General features: G+C 32.7%; 1 long non-coding RNA gene across 1 annotated transcript in view; it reads left to right on the top strand.

Annotated features, from left to right (window-relative positions):
- LOC308557949 overlaps positions 1-20,070 on the top strand; it is a 99,125-nt gene extending 79,055 nt beyond the window's left edge. The window contains exon 3 of the long non-coding RNA XR_013998908.1: positions 20,004-20,070. This is a non-coding gene — a long non-coding RNA (uncharacterized lncRNA). The remainder of the gene's footprint in view (positions 1-20,003) is intronic.
- Positions 20,071-20,603: the final 533 nt, after the last annotated feature.

Raw genomic sequence — 20,603 nt, 5'->3', positions numbered from 1 at the left:
GCTTTCTCTGAAATAGCTATTTCAAAAATAAAAAGGTCATTCACTCCCATGCTTTCGAGCAAGTTTCATGAGCTGACATAAAGCCTGAGACTGTATCAGGAATCACTGCCATGTGAGAGTCATCCTTAAAAGACAGCTTTACTTCTTTTATGTAGTAGATTCCTCTCCATTTCTGTAGAGATCTTTTTTTTTCTGTAGAGTCTACTCTTGTAAATGAAGTGATAAGCCCCTTGAATTAAGCTGCAAATCTGTCTTTAAATGATTTTCCGTAGTTAGTCCTGAGCCTGAATATGTTTGATCCAAACTACATAACAAAATGTCACGTGTGCTAAATTATTTCATTGTTGTTATACACATATAAATGGTTAATGAATTTATATTTTTTGAAGGGAGTTCTCTAACAGGATTTCTTCAGGTTCACCTACGTAGAGACATGGAAACAACCAGGTTCCTAGTTGTGATTCTCAAACATTTTGATCACAGAACCACTTTACACTCTTAAAAGCCATTGAGGACTTCAAAGAGCTTTCCTTTATGTGTGTTATACTTACAAGTATGTACTGCAGAGATAAACACAGATAGTTTCTTTCAGTATTTATGAATTAATTGTTTTTCTGCTGGGTTGTTCCTGACTCAGGGAACACGGAATGACAAGTCAATTGAGTTGGGGAGGAGCACATAGGGCACGGATGGTAATCAGGACAGAGACTCTAGGGTTTATGTTTTTTAAATGTTATTCCTACAGTATTATGTTTATCTGTGGATGTTTGTATATACAGGATGGGGCAAAAATAGGTTTACAGTTGTTCATATGGAAAATACTACAATAATTAATGAATAATAATACAAGGATAAACTGTGTTTCACGTACTCACAACTGTAAACCTATTTTTGCCAATATAAAGAAACAATTTTATGCTGTGTGCATGTTATGTCACATAGATCTACTTAAAAAAGTTATAGGAGTTGTTAATACTCTAAATGTTCCTGGGCCACCATGTAACCTTCAACTATTGTGAAGACCATGCCAATTTGTGGTACATACAAAGAAAACAAAAAAAGATATGCTCTGTGCTACTGGGAAATGATGTCTTGTTATGTAAAACTTTGTTGCATTTGTGTTCTTGGCCCCTTTGTGAAAGATCAGTTGACTGTAGATGTGTTGACTTATTTGTGGGCTCTATATAATCTCTTTTGTTGGTCTATGCATCTGTTTTAGTGCTAATACCATGCTGTTTTGATTATCGTGCCTTCATAATATATTTTGAAATCAGGATATGTGATGCTTTCAGATTTGTTCTTCTCAACTTTTACAACTCAATAGCAAAAATTCAAACAACCCAATTAAAAAATGGGCAAAGGATCTGAATAGACATTTCTCAAAAGAAGGCATAAATATGGACAACAGATATATGAAAAAGTGCTCATCATCACTAATCATCAGGGAATGCAAATCAAAACCACAGTGAGCTAGCACTTCATACATGTTAGAATGGCTAGTATCTAAAAGACTACAGATAGCAAGTGTTGGTGGGAAAAAGGGATCCACTGTTGATGGGAATGTAAATTGGTACAGCCATTATGGAAAACAGTATGGAGATTCCTCAAAAAATTAAAAATAAAACTACTGTATGATCTAGCAATCTCACTTCTGGGTATATATCCATAGGAAATGAAGTCAGTATCTCTAAGAGATAGACTCCCAGATTTGTTGCACCATTATTTATAATAGCTAAGATATGAAAACAACCTAAAATATTATTTAGCCTTAACAAAGAAATTCCTGCCATTTGTGACAATGTGGATCAACCTGTCAAATAAGCCAGGCAGAAAAAGACAAATACTGCATGATCTCACTTGTATGTGGAATCGAAAATAGTCAAACTTATAGAAGCACAGAATAGAATAGTGATTGCCATGGGTTGGGAGAGAGGAGAAATGGGGAGATGTTGGTTAAAGGATACAGAGTTTTAGTTATGCAAGATAAGTAGGTTCTGTAGCTCTAATGTACACCATGGTGACTATTGCTAACAATACTGTATTGCAAACTTGGAATTTGCTGAGGGCAAATCCTAAGCGGTCTCACCATGCATATACACAAAAACAAAATGGTAACTATGTGAGGTGATGGATGTGTTAATTAGCTTGATTGTGATGATTTCACAATGTATATGTATGTCAAAACATCAATTTTATATCTTAAATATAAAAAAATTATTTGTCAATTATGCCTCAATAAAGCTGAAAGAAAAAAACTATTGCATCTGTCCTATCTGAGAGGAAAACTGACAGTTAATTTGTCTCCTCTCTTACTTAAGTACTTCCACTACTCAGATTGTCTCCTCTCTGAAATATGTTTGTGTCCAAAGGTGACAGGAGCACATACTATAAACCTCATGACTTTGGATGGTGCCACTCTTTATTTTTCAGGATAAAGGAAAAGAGATGTGAAATGTTTCCCTGAGGTAAATGGTGTTAGTTTTAGAAGTGGATTTGTAATGTTATGGGTAATGTAGTACCAGTACTGAGCACGGCATCAATGATCAGGACTCCATACATTCTTTAATGCATTTATCTTTGTGGGTTTGTGCTGTGCAGGGCCTCCAGGCACAGGGCAACGGGCAGAGGCCCTCCATGCTGCTCCTGTGGGTGGTCCTGAGGATTTGTAATACATGGTTACTGTGACCACCACCTAAGGACAGTTGATCTTGTAATAATATATTTTAAGATATACATCTATATAGCTCTTGTGATTACCACCAAATGATTCATGTTAAAATATGAAATAACAATAAATGTTATGTAATAACTAGAAAAAAGTTGTAAACTAATTTAAATTCTAGTTTCTCACCATATACTTGGTCTTAAAAGTGTTTTGTTTTTTTATTTTATTTTTTTTTACTTATTCTGTTAAAATATGACAAGGGATTAGGAGACTACATTGACATGAATATCATAATTTCTGTTCTTTAAAAAAACAAACTAGTTTGTAATACTGCAGCAACATCAGTGATGGATATGCTGTTAACACTGCAGTAGAAATAAATAATTCTGCCAGCTATTTCAAGTGAATACTTAAAGTCTCTTATTTGGTGCTCTAGGAATTATTAAAATATAGTTGACCTTATATATTTTTTACCTTAATAAACAAACAAAAAATTTATATATATCCTTCTCTTAGGATTTTATTTTCTCTATTGCATCCAAAATATTAATATAAGAAGTTGGCATTAGTATGAATCAAGACACTAACCTATGTAAAAAGTTACGTTTTAGTATAAGAGTTGTATCAGATCTGTGAAAAGTTAAAAGAGAACAACTTTGCCTGGCCAGCGTGGCTCAGTGGTTGAGCGTCAATCTATGAACCAGGAGGTCACAGTTCGATCCATTCCCCATCAGGCACATACGAGGGTTGTGGGCTCGGTCCCCAGTAGGGGGCTGTGGAGGAGGCAGCCGATCCATGTTTCTCTCTCATCGATGTTTCCATCTCTCTATCCCTCTCCCTTCCTCTCTCTCTAAAATCAATAAAAACCATTTTTTTTATTAAAAAAAGAGAGAACAACCTTAATTTTAGTATTATGTTCTACAGAACACACATAAATATATCCCATTAGAGAGCCTGTGAATAGGATGATCTGGGGGTGGAGCTGTTGGGCCAATGTAAAACGAACACTGTTAAACATATTGGTTTAATATTTTGTATAAACCTTTTATCAATTACATTTCAACCAACATATGACAGAGTATTTTTCTCACATAAGAAAAAACCTTTAAAAATATTTTTTCCAGTTTTTAGAGATTATACAGCATAGTTTACAGCATGGTTTAAGATGTATGGCATAATAATTTGACTTATATAAATATATAATTTTTTAATAGATTTAATCTTTATTATTGAAAGTATTACAGATGTCCCCTTTTTTCCCAGTTGGCCTCCTCCACCCCGCTCCCCCCACAAGCCTTCTCCACACTATTGTTTGTCCATGGGCTATGCATATATGCTTATAAATTCTTTGATTAATCTCTTCCCGTCCTCCCCCACTTCACTCTGAAATATGTCAGTCTGTTGCATGTTTCAGTTTTTCTGTATCTGTTTTGTTCATCAGTTTATTTTCTTCATTAGATTATATAATTTTAAATATGCAAAATCCATATATTTTAAAATTTGCATTACTTGATTGCTAATGAAATTGATCCTTAATTTTTATAACTTTCAAACATTTGTGTATTTTTAATGTAAATTACCAGTTTATTTTACCATTAGAATTACATCATTTGCTCCTTGTTGCAGAGGCTATAGAAACTCTGCCATTTCTCTGGAGGCTATTCCAGTGAGTGCCAGCCAACTTCCAGCTGCCAGTATCTGCATCTGTTTCTTTGAAGGTGTTCTCCAAAGCCACAGGGACCACTCCACCTCCAACACAGCACAGACTGCAGGTGTCAGAGAATTAACACGCTTTAAGGCAGCTTTGCACCAGTAGCTGGCAGGAATTGGTGGTAAACAACCCATCTCGCTGACCCTTGTGTTTATAACTCTGAGGACTGTGTTATACACCATTTCCCTGAGTTTCCTGTAGGATTAAGCTATTGTCACCCACATTGGTAACTACTATGATAATGCTCCCTTTATTCGCTGTCTTCACTTCCTTGTCTCACTTAACCCCTCTCCTGCCATTGCTTTAAGCACTTTCCACATAAATTATCCACATGTGAATTCTTTTCTTAGGATCAGCTTGGGGATACTGCACACCATTTCCAGACAAGAGTTGTTCTATGCCTTAAATGCTACAACATTTAAATTATCAATAATATAAGCATTTGTCAATTACATAGCTTACACACAGTGTTTTAGTTTGTGGGTTTTTATAGTTTTCTCAGAGAAAAATTTTGCATTTTCGTTAGATAAAATGTATCCAATTGTTTCCTTTATAATTGCTGGCTTTAGAGCCATATTTATTTATTTCTTCCTAACTTCCCTCTAAAACATAAAAAACCAAAATACAGAAGACAGAAACCAAAAAAACCTCTTAGTACTCTTGCTGTTTTGTTTTTTACTTTTCACTTGGAATTTTGGTAGCAGATGGGGAAGGTGGAGATTCAAAGTTACTTTTTTTTCATATCAGTAACTCTTTCAGTACTATTCAGACATATTATTTGAAATCAAAACTTGCCAAACACCAATCAGAAAGAATATATGCACCCCTATGTTTATAGCAGCATTATTTACAATAGCTAAGATCTGGAAACAATCCAAGTGCCCATCAGTAGATGAGTGGATAAAAAAGCTGTGGGACATTCACACCATGGAATACTATGCAGCTGTAAAGAAGAAGGATCTCGTACCCTTTGGGACAGTATGGATGGACCTGGAGACTATTACTATAAGCGAAATAAGCCAGGCAGAGAAAGGCAAATATCACATGATTTCACTTATATGTGGAATCTAAGGAATAAAATAAATTGATGAACAAGATAGGACCACAGACATGGAAGCATGCAACAGACTGACAGATCTCAGAGGGAAGCCGGGAAGGAGGGTGGGAAGAGACTGACCAAACAACTTATAAGCGTGTACGCACAGCCCATGGACACAGACAGCAGACAGGTGAAGACCTGGGGAGGAATGGGAGATGGGGAGAGGGGGGTAAAGGGGAGAAAATGGGGGACATCTGTAATACTCTCAAGAGTAAAATAAATTTAAAAAATATTTTAAAATGTAAAAAAACCCAAAAAACAACAAAAACTTGCCTTTGGTTATGTTAAGTTACAAAATTAGATCCTTAAACCAACTTTCTTTTCCCATTCTGTGCTCCTGTGTGGTCCTCTAATACCTGAGTCAAAGCCTGCATTTAGGAGTGAATCTGATATTAAGCATATATATATATCATTGTGGATTTAAGTTACCATATTAACAAGGCCACCAGTTTACATATTTAAAGTTAACTCTTACTGTGAAAAGTTTGGTCTATTAAATGTGTATAAGGCATCATTGTATTACATTTAGACAAAAAGTCCACTTTTAACACCAGTCGTAGAAAGTAGTGAACATCTTAGTCCATCTTGGTTTTTGGTTTAAGGACAACTTTAGCAGTTTTAACAGCCTTTTCTATGCTTCACTTTCTTCATCACTGTCTGTAAATGGAAATATTTGTCATAAATCCCGTAAAACTTTTATCACAAAATAATATCTCAAGGCCTTTAGATAAAAACTCTTTGAGCTTGTGCAAACTTGTGATAGTAATATTACTACCAGAGAATCCATTTATCCGCTCAGGATTATATGTGTTTTATTATTATGTCAGGCAATACAATTCATATTAATAATTATCAGAATTTTTACTCATGATATTTTTAGCATAACTATATTCATAATATGTGAGTCCTTTTATATGGTTAGTTTCTTATGAATTTATTAAGTCAGTGAAGAAACTTCAAAAATATTTCACATTACAAATGGCCAATGTTTGTTAAAAATGTGAAAATTATTTTAAATAATGTGAACCTGTTTTTCATTTCTTCTTTATTTGCTTTTTAGATTCAAATTACTCTTTCTTAGTTCATGCAACCTTCATCAGTTTTCCTCTAATTATATCTCATCCATCACTGTCCTATCACCCATCCTCTTTGCTTTCAAGCATTACTTATAAAATGATAAAAGAGGAAAATGTGCTTTTTTTTGCTAGTTAAAAAATGAAGAACTTACAACAAAATCTAAAATATGTAAGTTTATCTGACCAAAGCATATGATCATTCTGATCTTTACCTTTTTGTTTTCAAATATTTGTCTACTTCATTTAGGAATTTATATTTAATTCAAATTCAATGACAAATATAACTATATAAAGATAATATAGCAACATAATTTATAAAAAATTTTCTTCATGATACTAAGTTTGGAGCTGTTTTATATTCTAGGTTGATCTTTATAATAGTGATTTTACCCATTAAACATTCTAATGCTGAGTATTCATATTAACACATTCCCTTTCATTGATGAGTTTTCTTCATATTTTTAGATTTAGAAACCATTTGCTTTATAAATAAGAAGATATAAACAATAATTTCTGCTTTGTATTGGGAACTATGTTGTCTAAGGAATCACAACTATGCAAGAAAGCTATTGAAATATGCAGGATTTAAAAATTGGATGGTTTTAAGGGCTCCGTAACTTGACTTTCATTCTTAGGATGAAATGATCGAAATATATTGTGCTTTTCTTATAGTCTTTTGCATATACACACCATGCAGGCCCCCCCCCCCCCCCCCGGAAGGAGCAAATGACACTGAGATACAACTGAACTGGACTGTTCAAATGGTATTTTTAATTTCAAATGGTTTTCTTGGTTAAATTTCTATCTCATAACAGAGATCTGAATGTCAGCTCCAAATTATGTACTGAAACATCTGCATTAGCCTCTTCACCCCTCACTGGTGGGTCACCCATCTGTAAGCAAAGTGCCATGACTCCCTCTGCTACTTCCAGCTCCTACTGACGATGGACTAATCTTCCAGCTTTGATAATATGTTTCTTTTACGTACCCCTAAAGCTCCCAGTCAAATTAAATCAAATCGAATAAAAAATCTTTTAAACTATTATTTTGTCCTGAAAGTAGTGTGCTATAGAACCATTTTAAATGAAAGCCAAATCCATATCTAGAGATAGAGAAATGCTTTACGGAGAAGAGTGTTAGAATACCCGTTTTTCCCAATAAGTGTGTTAATATGATTATAGAAACAGAATAACCTTTACCTGAGCTTTGACCTTGACTCTTGGTTCACAGGTCCACAGAGTAAAATAATTATATGGTTTCTAGAGAAGTGCTACACATTATTAAGATAATAAGTGTTAATACTCTGTAGTGGTAAGAATGGTTACAGATGCTTGGCAGATAAGCAGGGTGTACATCGGAAAGCATATTTTTACTGGGTTCTCTTGTTCTTTTTTCAAAGCATTTTCTGACAGTGCAGAATTATGTTAAGGAGAAAGAAGTTGTCAAGTTATGTGTTCTGAATTATTAGATAAACAGGTCTGGTTTCTAAGTATGCAGCAAACTTATAATCTGGATGTGTAGGGTAGAAAAGAAATTTTAGTTAATTGAAGTCATGGGAGGTGGACCTGGATATTATGGTTTCCCTTCCTAGACAAGGGGAGGCTGATGTCTAATGCGATATGTTAATAACAATACCAATATACAACAGCAATAGGTATTATTTATTTTTTCCAAGCACTAGATATATATACTTTATACATATTCCCTTAATTTCCTATCAGGCTTGTAAAGTAGACATTATTTTTAATAAAGAGAAAATTATTGTCTCAGAGTAGAAATGATTTGTCTATGATCACTAAAGATGGTAGGGACAAACCTGGGATTTGAATTATAATGTATATAACTCAAAGCCTATTCTTATTTCACTAGTCCTGTATTTCGCTGTTGATAAGAGAGTGTTTCAACACACCTCAAGCATAAGATCTATTCAAGTATTACTGGTAGTAAGTGGTCAAACTTTTGAGGAAGGTAAAACAGGAAAATATTTCTTTCTATAGGTACATTCATTCGTCCTGTCACTCATTCAGTAAATATCCATTGGGTATCTTCTGTGTGCCAAGTTATATTTAAGGATAGATAGATACAAGCATCAGGATTCTTTGAGGTTCCCATATTGCAGATCCCATCCATGCCTGAGGGATGGGAGAATAGTGGAAATCCCATTGTTAATTTAGATAGGACTAGTATTTAGCCAACACACATTGGGATGGCTTTACCTGTTGTTGACAAATATCCTTTGTTTCAAGTTCCTCCCTTACCCAGGGCCTTTCAATGCCCCAGACCTTTTCTGAGACCATTACAGATCTCCCAAGCAACTAAAGGATTAATGTCTAATGAGGACCTTCAAGATTCTGCTTTTTCTCTAAGGTTGGCCGCTATTATGATTGATCAGGGTTTTCCCTTTTCACATCCAGCCACTTATTCAGTAAATATCTATTGAGTCCATCCCATTTCCCATGTTACAGGGACTTCGTGGTAGATGTGAGGGCCACACTGGCCCCAGCAATCTGTTGGATTTCCAGATGACTCACTGAATTGATTGCAGCTCTTGAACTGGCCCATTTACTCCAATCTCCCTCTACCCAGAGCAGGTCCAAATAACAGAAGGAAAGGGTGGCACCTCTGAGGAGGAAAGGTTTCCATCTACCCCCATGAGATTGTAGCCACATACCACTCTTCCTATCTCAGTCATCATCAGATAGAGCTTGGGTAGACTGTAGCCTCACTAGGACTTTGAGAAAGTGGACAGAGATGGAGAGAGCTGATGGGGGTGGGAGTAATTTAAACAGCCTCAGACAAAGACTGCTGACCCTTCTGGCAGTGGGGATATCTGCAAAGGAGTAAGAAGCAGAAGATGGGAGAAGCCTGCTGGAGTAATATGGGACCAGGAGATATCAGGAGTTCAGATCCTTGTTTTCAGCCTTCTCAGTTAAATCTCACCTCTAAGTCAGAGCATGACAGCTAGTCACAGGCATTAACAGCATCAATAATAACAATAAATCAAAGGCCAGACACCATTCCAACACTCTTGAATGTTCCTCATTTAATAGGCAAGGAAATTGAGGCATTGAAAGCTATTGAAAACTTAAATGTCAGGCAGAGCCAGGATTTTAACTGGGGTATCCTGGCAATGGACTCCTCCATCACCACTTTATGCCACCTCTCACTTGACCTGAAGGATTAGTTTAACCCTATTAAAATGAGATTCAAATTTATTGTTGTTGTGTTTCAAGTGATACAGAAAATTTAACCTATAAGGATCTTGGAAATGGGCTAGAAAATATTTAAATGCACTTGTTATTAATTTAATGGAAGCTGAGGGAGGAGTCAGCACTTTGAACAGTGTTGATATGATGAGAAATCCTTTACTTGTTGATATACTTAATGACTATCAGTTAAGTGGGATTTATTGTTTAAAAGTTGGATGCAGTTCACTATGTCAAATCATAGATTAGACAGAGGCATTGCTAAGCCTTACCAAATAAAAAACTATATCAAACACTTCCAAAACCCCATAAATGATTTTGCAATTATGATAATTTGCACTATGATTTGTCACTCATTTATTTGCAGTTTGATAATATATACTTTTGTTTTTAGAGAATAAACATGGATATATTTTAGATGGTATATGTATATACTGAATTACATAAACCATCAAAGCTTTTGGAATCTGTAGTACTTAAAATAGATAAATTAAGAAATGCTGATATGAATTGAAAGCATGGAAGCACATGGGACTTTTTCATAAGTCCTCATGCTTCTAGTTTTCATTATAGAGCTATGTTTAGTTAATTTTGATGTGTAATTCAAGTTTTATATAAAAGATTAATTTTTCAAATTAATAGGATATGTTGCATTATACATTTTCATCATAAAGTAAAACAAGATATACCAAAAAAAAAAAAATTAAGTTATCCCTTTAGATTCTTACTGAGAATGATAACAAGAAGATAACACAAGACTTCATTGAGATACAAATGATAGGTGGAGGCTACATTTTGTTATAATAAATCTCGCTCCTTCCTGCACATAGCCTTGCAGTGTGTGCAAATAAAATTTGTTCCTCAGCAAAATTAAAAATTGCTACTTGTCCAAGAACTTCAAGGACTCTCACAAATCTTCAAAACCACACATTTTAATTTGTGAAAGCCAAGCAAGGGTCTGCTTGTGATTGATGACATATAGAAAGCCCCACAGAACCATGGACATTTCCAGCGAGACGGGATCAGATCATTCAGCCCAGTGCCTCATTACAAAGATGAAGCAACTGAGACCCCGATCCCTGGGCTCAAGAAGACTGTTTGTGGCAGGCCTGGGGTGGAATTTATATATAGCAGAAACACTGTTTTCCAGTATCTTATGTTGCCTCCTTTTCTCATTATGAGAAAAAAATTCAATTATTTACAGTAATCATTTTTACCTCAGTGAAGTTTTAGAGGGAGTCCAGAAACAATCCATGTACCTATAGCAAATTAAGTAAATCTGTAACTAATTGAACTTCTGCAAGAGTGATAAAGTTGGCCAGAAAAGATTAGAAAGTGTCCTAAAAAAGGATGGCTTCCACATTGCAGTTTGTGGGTAGGACATACCATCTGGCCAATTTCTCAAAGACTGGAATGGAAGCAAGGAAAGGTTGCCAACCCCCCAGGATCAGAAATGAGAGTCTCTGACAATGCCTATTAATTATGTCATAAAACTAACTAACTGGCCACATTCACATGCCGTGTGGCAGAGGTTAAAATGCAGCTCATGAAACCTAAAAATGCAAGAGTATTTGGAACTTGGATATTGGAAGTCAGTAGCAGAATAAATAGGCGTTTTGATATTCTTTTATAAACTCTGTCTTTAAAACCCAAGTTTCAAGTCCCTCATGTGGAGAAGACTGTAGAGCTGAGCTCATGTTGTGCTGCTGGTTCCTTTCTTTTTCTAGTGGGATGATTTCATCCCACTCTGTTCAACAGCTGCCATCTAGCAGCGGCTTTTTCTTGTGAGTGGAGGTTTTTTTTTAAAACATAGCTACATAAAACAATAGACCATGTTGAACTCCTCTGTCATTTGCCTCCCTCTGGAATGCATAAAGAGGCAACAGTTTATTTATAATCCCCATTATAATCTAAATAATATTTAATGAAGACTAGTTTTGAAAGTTATCAGAGAAATCACATAATTCTACCTTTAGGTTATGAGAAAAAGCACATTGCAGTTACCTGCAATTTTCTGGACCCTGCTGAGGCATGCAGTTTGCTTGTACGCTTTATCCAATTTTGAACATGACATTGCGGGGAACAAAAGATGAGAGCAGTTCATCCAAAATCTAGGGTTGTCACTGACAAAAAGCTAAAACATTTCTAAATCTGTGCTTGAGGGGAGAAAAGCAAAGTAAACTGATATATTTTGACCAAAGGTTCAAAATAAAGAGACTTTAAAAACTAGAATACTAAAAAAAATATTACCCATCTGTTAATTGTGCTCTGGTAAATCACTTTGATGGCTCCTCAACTGAGGGAGTATTGATAATCCTTGCACCCCTTCCAAGTGAGATCTGCTTAATTGAAAAATAAAGCATATTATGTCCAGTGTTCCCAACCTCCTGAGTGTCACATTTAACCCAGAAGATTTCATAAGTGGTTAGAGAGCCATGTATTGTTTGCTTTCTTTCTGATTCTTTTAATTTGTTATTAAAAGGTAGGGACATATCAACAAGTTGGGGATCAAATAATAGACGTCCCTCTGGCACAATGTCCAGACAGTTTGTCAGAGAAAATAATCCATTTGTAGAATGTTTATTTGTTCCTTTTAAGGTGCTTATTTGCTTGGCTGGGGATTAACGAAAGGTAATGCAGGACCGACAGAATGCTCATTTTCTTTCTGAGTTCTTGTGGCAATTTGTGTTTTATTTTTTTTTTGAAAGGGAAAGGAACTAATGTATCCTGATGCCTTATGTGTTCTAGATGCTTTAAAAGCATTTTCTCATTTTATTGTCAAAAGAAATATGTAAGTCATGTGCTTTTCTTAAATAATGTATGCACGTGCCGTATTAAAATGAAAGATTTTATTAAAGTTATGTTTTTATTTCAAAGACTTTTGAAAATCAAAAGCTCAAAGGTCACATCAAATACACATCACAACCTCTTGAATTTCATTCTCTTAAGTTGAAGGATGGCAGGACATGAACTCTGGCATTTAAGTTCAAGTCTAGATTTTCAGACTTTAAAACCCTTGAGATTGAAAAGATTGAAAACACTTTTAAAAGATAGTCCTCCACAATTTTTGAGGTGAATTCAATATCTCTCATTTTGTATTGATTCCCAATTTGTGTGTCCCAGTTTTCAGCCTACAGGTATTGTTAGAAAAGTAAATACGTCTGAAAATAAGGTGAATTTTACCAAAGTTATCTTTGGAATAGAGGGAGTCATTTCAAATTCTCTTACAATAGCAGACACTCTTGCGACAAAGTCTCATTTCGAAAAGACACACTAATACAACTTTAATCACAACTAGATGCATATGCTTATAGAAGTCAACTAAAAGAGTTTCATAAAAAAAAGAGGCAGAGAAATTTTATATTAACCTAATAAATGTATTTGGGTATATGAACTCATAGCTGTATGTTTACTGTTGTTGCCAACAAGCCATTTAAAAAAATAGTTAAATGGTTATATTGTGGAGATTACTCATATATAAATGCAGAATGAAGAAAGCACTACTATTGTACTATAATGTAGAGATAAGTACATGTGGCTTAGGATGAAATTTGCCATGGCAGTGTTAAAATTTGTTTCAAAAATTGCTGTATTTTAAATTACTTAGATAGAAGTGAGGATAATATGCTCCAGGAAACTACGTGGCTAAAACTGTGGCTATACAATGAAAAGGCTGTTAATGTCTAAAATGCACATGAAGAGTTTTAATAAAACTGTTTCATGAGATGTGAGAACAGAACCAAGGAAATTTTTTATTAATAATTTAAATAGCCTCAGTAGAGAATTGAGATAATATTGGTATTATCTCAATTTAGCTTTTGTTTTCACATTGAACAACACCCTCTTTCTAAATTGTATCATAAAAATTTCTGCTAGACTATCAGCCCCGTGAGGTTGCATTCTAGCATTTCTGAAACGTAACAGGCTTCAGTAAGTATCTGTTGGATAATGGATGGATTAAGAGTGATTTTTATTTGTCCCCATGAAAAAGAGGCAATTTCAGGACACTATTGATTTATTCATTCATCAAACATTCATTAGTACACTAGTCCAAACATTTTTTTGTAGTGGATAAATATTGCCTTGATTCTGAAAAGTTCTGCTATTGTTTATTAGCCCTTTTGAATTTATTTGGCAATTCAAATTTTCTGAGGTTTAATTTACTTTTTCCTTGCTTTGATTATTTTATGTTTTTCTAAAATTTTAATTAACATATTCCAGTGTGACCAAAGATATTGCATATCACAAGAAAGATACATTTATAACATGAATTTTCTTATATTTTATCTATTGTGTGATATTTTCATTTTTAAGTTAAGCAATTCAGAAATAAAGAATTAAGGTTGCATTCATACTTCTTGCTCACAACCAGTCCCAAGTAAAATAATATTGTTACATTCAGTAAACCATTTCAAATCTTACAATGATCTCCATGAAAACCAGTTATATATTGCTTTAATTTTTCTAGAAAATGCTATAACATTAATGTGGGCATAAAATATTTTTACTCCTTTGAATATGAGAAATTTATATAACAATACTTCTATGAATTTTGTTATAAATACTATTTATAGATCAAATATTATCTTAAGTATATCAAAATATCAAATCAATGTCAAAAGTATACTTAATGTTACATTTTTCCAAATACTGTTTTTCATAAATACTATTAGTATTTCTTAAATATAGAATATATTAATATATTTATCACAAAGTATATGATTTAAAGATATTCATATATTTTTCCTAAGCATTTTTGATAGTATATCCTAGATATTTAATATTTGAATTATTGAGAGTTAATGTATTACATTAGAACATCACATTCTTATTTTTATACTGAATTACATCTCCATAAAAATATTCTATAAGTAAGTAGCACTTTAGTATCTATGGATCTATTTATGCTGAGCAGTAAAAGTCACAGGCAAGTCACTTTTATTTGTCATTATTGCCAAGAAAATAATTTGGCGAGAAAACAGGGTTATGGATTATGGGTTAAGTAAACTAAACATCAAATAAAATCAAGGAGGGGGGGAGAACAGGTGTTGGTTTATGAACATAATCATGCTTTGTTTATAAAGACTATGCCTATAACTTTCCTATATCATATTAGTCCTATATACTGATGAATGTAAATTATAAATAAAGATTTAAAGAGAGAGAATTTTATAAATGCCATTTCATCCTTTAATGACATTGCTTATTTGGAGGAAAATAAGAAAGAAAGCGGCATAATATATTGTTTAGGAGACCTCATTGACCTTCTGTTATTATTATAATACTGTATGATATTTGCATGTATGTTCAAAACTTTTTACTTTCCTTACTTGGAAATAAAAGTAAAAAGATGTAAGTTTTTAATTAAATAACTTTTTTATATAACCACTCTACTGTCATGGCCTATGATAAAGTGAAAATAATAGTAAAAGTTATAATGAATTAGAAAATTAGCTAAAATTGTGTCCCCATGTCTTCCCTTTATATTAGTTCCAAGATGTTGTGTTCTAAATATGTTTAAGTAGAACTGATAATGACACATACGTCGTTGTGTGTATGTGTGTGTGTACAAACATTCATGTACTATGATGTATCATGAATTCTAAAAGATTGATTTATATGATTAATATCAATTGTAAGTGCAATTTTTATTTTCTGATATATACAGAAATGTTTTCTATTTGTTTATCTTGATTTTGAATCTTATAGTCTTACTAAATTAACTTATTCTAGCAGTTTCCTTGTCTATTTCTTAGATTTTTATACATTGATAATAATGTTGTTTGCTAAAAAAGAAATATTACTTCTTGCTTTAAATATATTATGCCTCTTATTTCTTTTTTCTTCTCTTCTTTTGACTTAGCTATTACCTCCAGTATAATATTAAATAAAAATGGTGAGGGCTAACATTCTCGCCTTTTCCTCAGTTTTAGAGGGAAAGATGTTAGTATTTCACTATATTTAAGATGTAGGTTTTCAAAGATGTAGGTTTACATATATGTCATATATTCATTATAAGAGCACCTCTTTTACAAAACTGAGCTTCTTTGTCCCTCATAGGGCTTGTTGCATTACATGCTACTTAGTCTGGTATTTACCCTTAACTTTTTTTTAAACTAGTTTTTGATTATATCTCTGCCCAACTTTTACTATTTATTCTCTCTGTTATTTGATTAACATATGATCATCTCAATAGATACATAAAAAGCATTTAACAAAATTCAACAAACTTTCATGATAAAAACATAACAAATCAAAGATTGAAGGAATATTCCTCAAAATAATAAAGGCCATATATGACAAGTACACAGTTAACATCATAATCAGTAGTAAAAAACTAAATGCTTTTTCTCTGTCTCCATTTGCAGATGACATAAAATACCCGAAGAAAAAAAACCAAAGCCTCATAAAAATACCGTTAGAACTAATTAATGGATTCAGTAATGTTGCAGTATAGAATATCAACATATAAAAATCAGTTATGTTTCTATACACTAACAATGAACTCTCTGAAAAACAATCACATTTACAATGGCGTCAAGAGAATCAAACAGTTTGGAATATTATGTTTAAGGTGGTAAAAGATCTGTACACTGAAAACTGTTAGACATTGATAAAATAAATTAAAGAAGACACAAATAAATAGAAAGATATAACATATTCATGGATCGGAAGAATCAATAATGTTAAAATGGCCGTACTACCCAAAGTGATATACATATTCAATGCAATCCCTATCCAAATTCCAGTGATATTTTCCACAGAAATAAAGAAAACAATCCTAAAATTCATCTGGAGTCACAGAGACCCCAAATAGCTAAAGCAATCTGAGAAAGCCATAGGCATCACACTACCTGAATTCAAAATAAACTACAAAGTTATAGTAATTTAAAAAGTGTGGTACTGGAATAAAAATAGATAGACCAATGAAACAGATTTGACAGCCCAGAAATAACTCTACATAGATTAACTAATCTTTGACAAGGGGACCAAAAATAGGGACATGATAGTCTCTTCAATAAATGGTGCTGAAAAAACTCAATGTTAACATGCAAAAGAATGAAGTTGGACCTTTATGTTATACCATAACAATAATTAACTCAAAATGGATTAAAGAATTAAATGTAAGGCCTGAAACTGTAAAACCCCTGAAGAAGCATAGGGAAAAGCCTCTTGACATTGGTCTTAGCAATGAATTTTTGAGTGTGACACCAAAATCATAGCACAAGCAGAACAAATAAGGGGGGCCTGCATCAAACTAAAAGGCTTCTACACAACAAAGGAAACAGTCAGCAAAAAGAAAAGGCAATCAGCAAAAGGCTATAGAATGAAGGAAGTATTTGCAAGTCATATATCTGATAAAGAGTTATAGCCAAAATCTATAAGAAACTGCTATAATTCAATAGGAAAAAAACAAATCCGATTTAAAAATGGGCAAAATATCTGATTAGACATTTTTCCAAAGAAGACATACAAACGGTGGACAGATATATAAAAAGATGCTCAACATCACTAATCAGGGAAATGAAAATCAAAACCATAATGAGATATCACCTGACACACTTAGAGTGACTTATTAAAAGGCAAGCGATAACTGGCAAAGGCGTGGAGAAAAGGGATCGCCTGTACACTCTTGGTGGGAATGTAAAGTGGTACAGCCATTATGTAATAATAAAAAATAGAACGACCATATGATCCAGCGACCCCACTTCTTGGTGTTTATCCAAAGGAAATGAAATTAGGACCTTGAAAAGATATCTGCACAGCTATGTTGACTGCAGCATCATTTACAATATTCAAGATATGGCAACAAAATAACCTAAATATCTGTCAATGAAAGAACGGATAAAGAAAATGTAATACGCACACATATGCGCCCATACAAAGTTAAAATGTGAGGTGATGGATTAACACATTGTGGTAATCAGTTCACAATGTACATGTTCATAAAATCAGCACATTATACACCTGAAATATGTACAGATTTTATTTCTCAGTTACACCTCAGTAAAGCTGAGGAGTGGGAAAGAAAGATAAAATGAGAAAGTTTTAAGAAGCAAACATCTTTATGTGTTATTAGGGACCTCTAGGTGAAAACAAAGCAGAGTGATTTTTCTGAGATATAAAATAGAAAGTTAAATAGCCGTATTGGAGTATAAGCAGTCTTTATAATTTAATACTGATGATTATTCTTAAAATTGTACACTGATATTTCAATTAAAGTTCTCATTCTGATGACCAGGTAAATCTTGAAAAGTGATAGTAACACAAACCTGAAATTTAAAAGACTAAAATAGGAAGACTAAGGAAGTGAATTTGCATTTCAGATTCTAAATGAAATTTCAAAGTTACAGTTAAAAAAGATAGTATTTGGTGTTGAGAATGGAGAGATCACAGAAATTACTTAATAATAGATAGGTGTACAATAAAATCTGTACTTGTTTAAAAAATTACTCATTTCACTTAACAAATCCATATATATGCAACATGATTTAAAACTTGTGTACATATAACTATATATAATATAAATATTTATAGCATTGTTAATATTTACTTAAATATGTGGAAGAAAGACCCATATCTATATCTATCTATCATCTATCTCTATCTATCTATCATCTATCTATCTATCTATCTATCTATCTATCTATCTATCTATCTATCTATCTATCATCTATCTTCTATCTATCTATCTATCTATCTATCTATCTATCTATCTATCTATCTATCTATCTATCTATCTATCATCTATCTATCTATCATCTATCTATCTATCTATCTATCTATCTATCTATCTATCTATCTATCTATCTATCATCTATCTATCATCTATCTATCTATCTATCTATCTATCTATCTATCTATCTATCTATCTATCTATCATCTATCATCTATCTATCTATCATCTATCTATCATCTATCTATCTATCTATATCTATCTATCTATCTATCTATCTATCTATCATCTATCTATCATCTATCTATCATCTATCATCTATCTATCTATCATCTATCTATCATCTATCTATCATCTATCTATCTCTATCTATCTATCTATCTATCTATCTATCTATCTATCTATCTATCTATCTATCATCTATCTATCTATCATCTATCTATCTATCTATCTATCTATCTATCTATCTATCTATCTATCTATATCTATCTATCTATCTATCTAATCTATCTATCTATCATCTATCTCTATCATCTATCTCTATCTTCTATCTATCTATCTATCTATCTATCTATCTATCTATCTATCATCTATCTATCTATCATCTATCTATCTATCTATCTATCATCTATCATCTATCTATCATCATCTATCTATCTATCTATCTATCTATCTATCTATCTATCTATCTATCTATCTATCATCTATCATCTATCTATATCTATCTATCTATCATCTATCATCTATCTATCTATCTATCTATCTATCTATCTATCTATCTATCTATCTATCATCTATCTATCTATCTATCTTCTATCATCTATCATCTATCTATCTATCTATCTATCTATCTATCTATCTATCTATCTATCATCTATCTATCTATCTATCTATCTATCATCATCTATCTATCTATCATCTATCTATCATCTATCTATCTATCATCTATCTATCATCTATCTATCTATCATCTATCTATCATCTATCTATCTATATCTATCTATCTATCATCATCTATCTATCATCTATCTATCTATCTATCTATCTATCTATCTATCTATCATCTATCTATCATCTATCTATCTATCTATCTATCTATCTATCTATCTATCTATCTATCTATCTATCTATCATCTATCATCATCTATCTATCTATCATCTATCATCATCATCTACCTAACTAACTAACTAACTAACTAACTAACTAACTAACTAACTAACTACTTATCTATCAACCCCCTTTTAAATAGAATTAGAACAGTGGCTGGCATATAATACATATCCAATTAAATTGTTGTTGAATGAATAATTGATCATTCCAGCAATTTAACTCTCTGCTACTGCTATAGGCATCTATTCTATTTCCACATTCCTTCCTAGACTTGGGAACATTGAGCATATGCTCTGTATCTCTCTGCATTTTTATCATAATGACTCGTACAGCATTTATTGTTGGCTCATATTAGTTATGATATGACTTTGTGAAAGATGTTAGTTCTGATGAATCAATAAATATATAATATTGTTGTCCTTGAAAACTGAAATTTTTGTATATACTTTGAATTTCAGGGCAAGAACTCAGGATCATAAAAATGCCATTTTATTGACACATGAGTAAGGCATAGAGTCTTATAAGGTAATTAGATTTTATCCACAAATTTTGTGTAAATATTAGTACTAATTCATGATTTTATTATATTTTTTACATTTCTATGAACGTTAACTTTCATTTAGGCATTATTGTATCTCGCTAGGTCAACTTTCCAAACTATAGCCATCATATATTTTACTTTTCCCATGCCATTGGGAAACTCAGAAATTGAAAAAAAACATACAACTAGAAGGATATTAAGGTTTCTGTGAAATTTTAGTAAACCTAAAAAACAAAAAATGCTATTATTGCTTGTATATTTCAAGTTTAATAGTGATTTTTAACAATGAAATAGGGTTTATTGTCATAAAAATGATAACTTAATTTTAATTAACATTTTTTGATGGGGTACAAGTCAAGGTGTCAGTAAGGAAAGATGGATTATGTTGTTCTTAAATGACTGGATAAAAGTAGCCATTATTTTAATGTTTATCTCCTTTAAATATATACAAGATTATGTGTTATATGTACTAATATATTCTGATTTGGGTTGTGCTTTTACTTATAATGGAAATCAC

This window comes from Miniopterus schreibersii, assembly GCF_964146895.1.
Source record: "Miniopterus schreibersii genome assembly, chromosome: 1".
NCBI classification, from domain to species: domain Eukaryota; kingdom Metazoa; phylum Chordata; class Mammalia; order Chiroptera; family Miniopteridae; genus Miniopterus; species Miniopterus schreibersii.
Note: the sequence above shows the minus strand (reverse complement) of the source record. Positions and strands in the feature narration are given on the sequence as shown.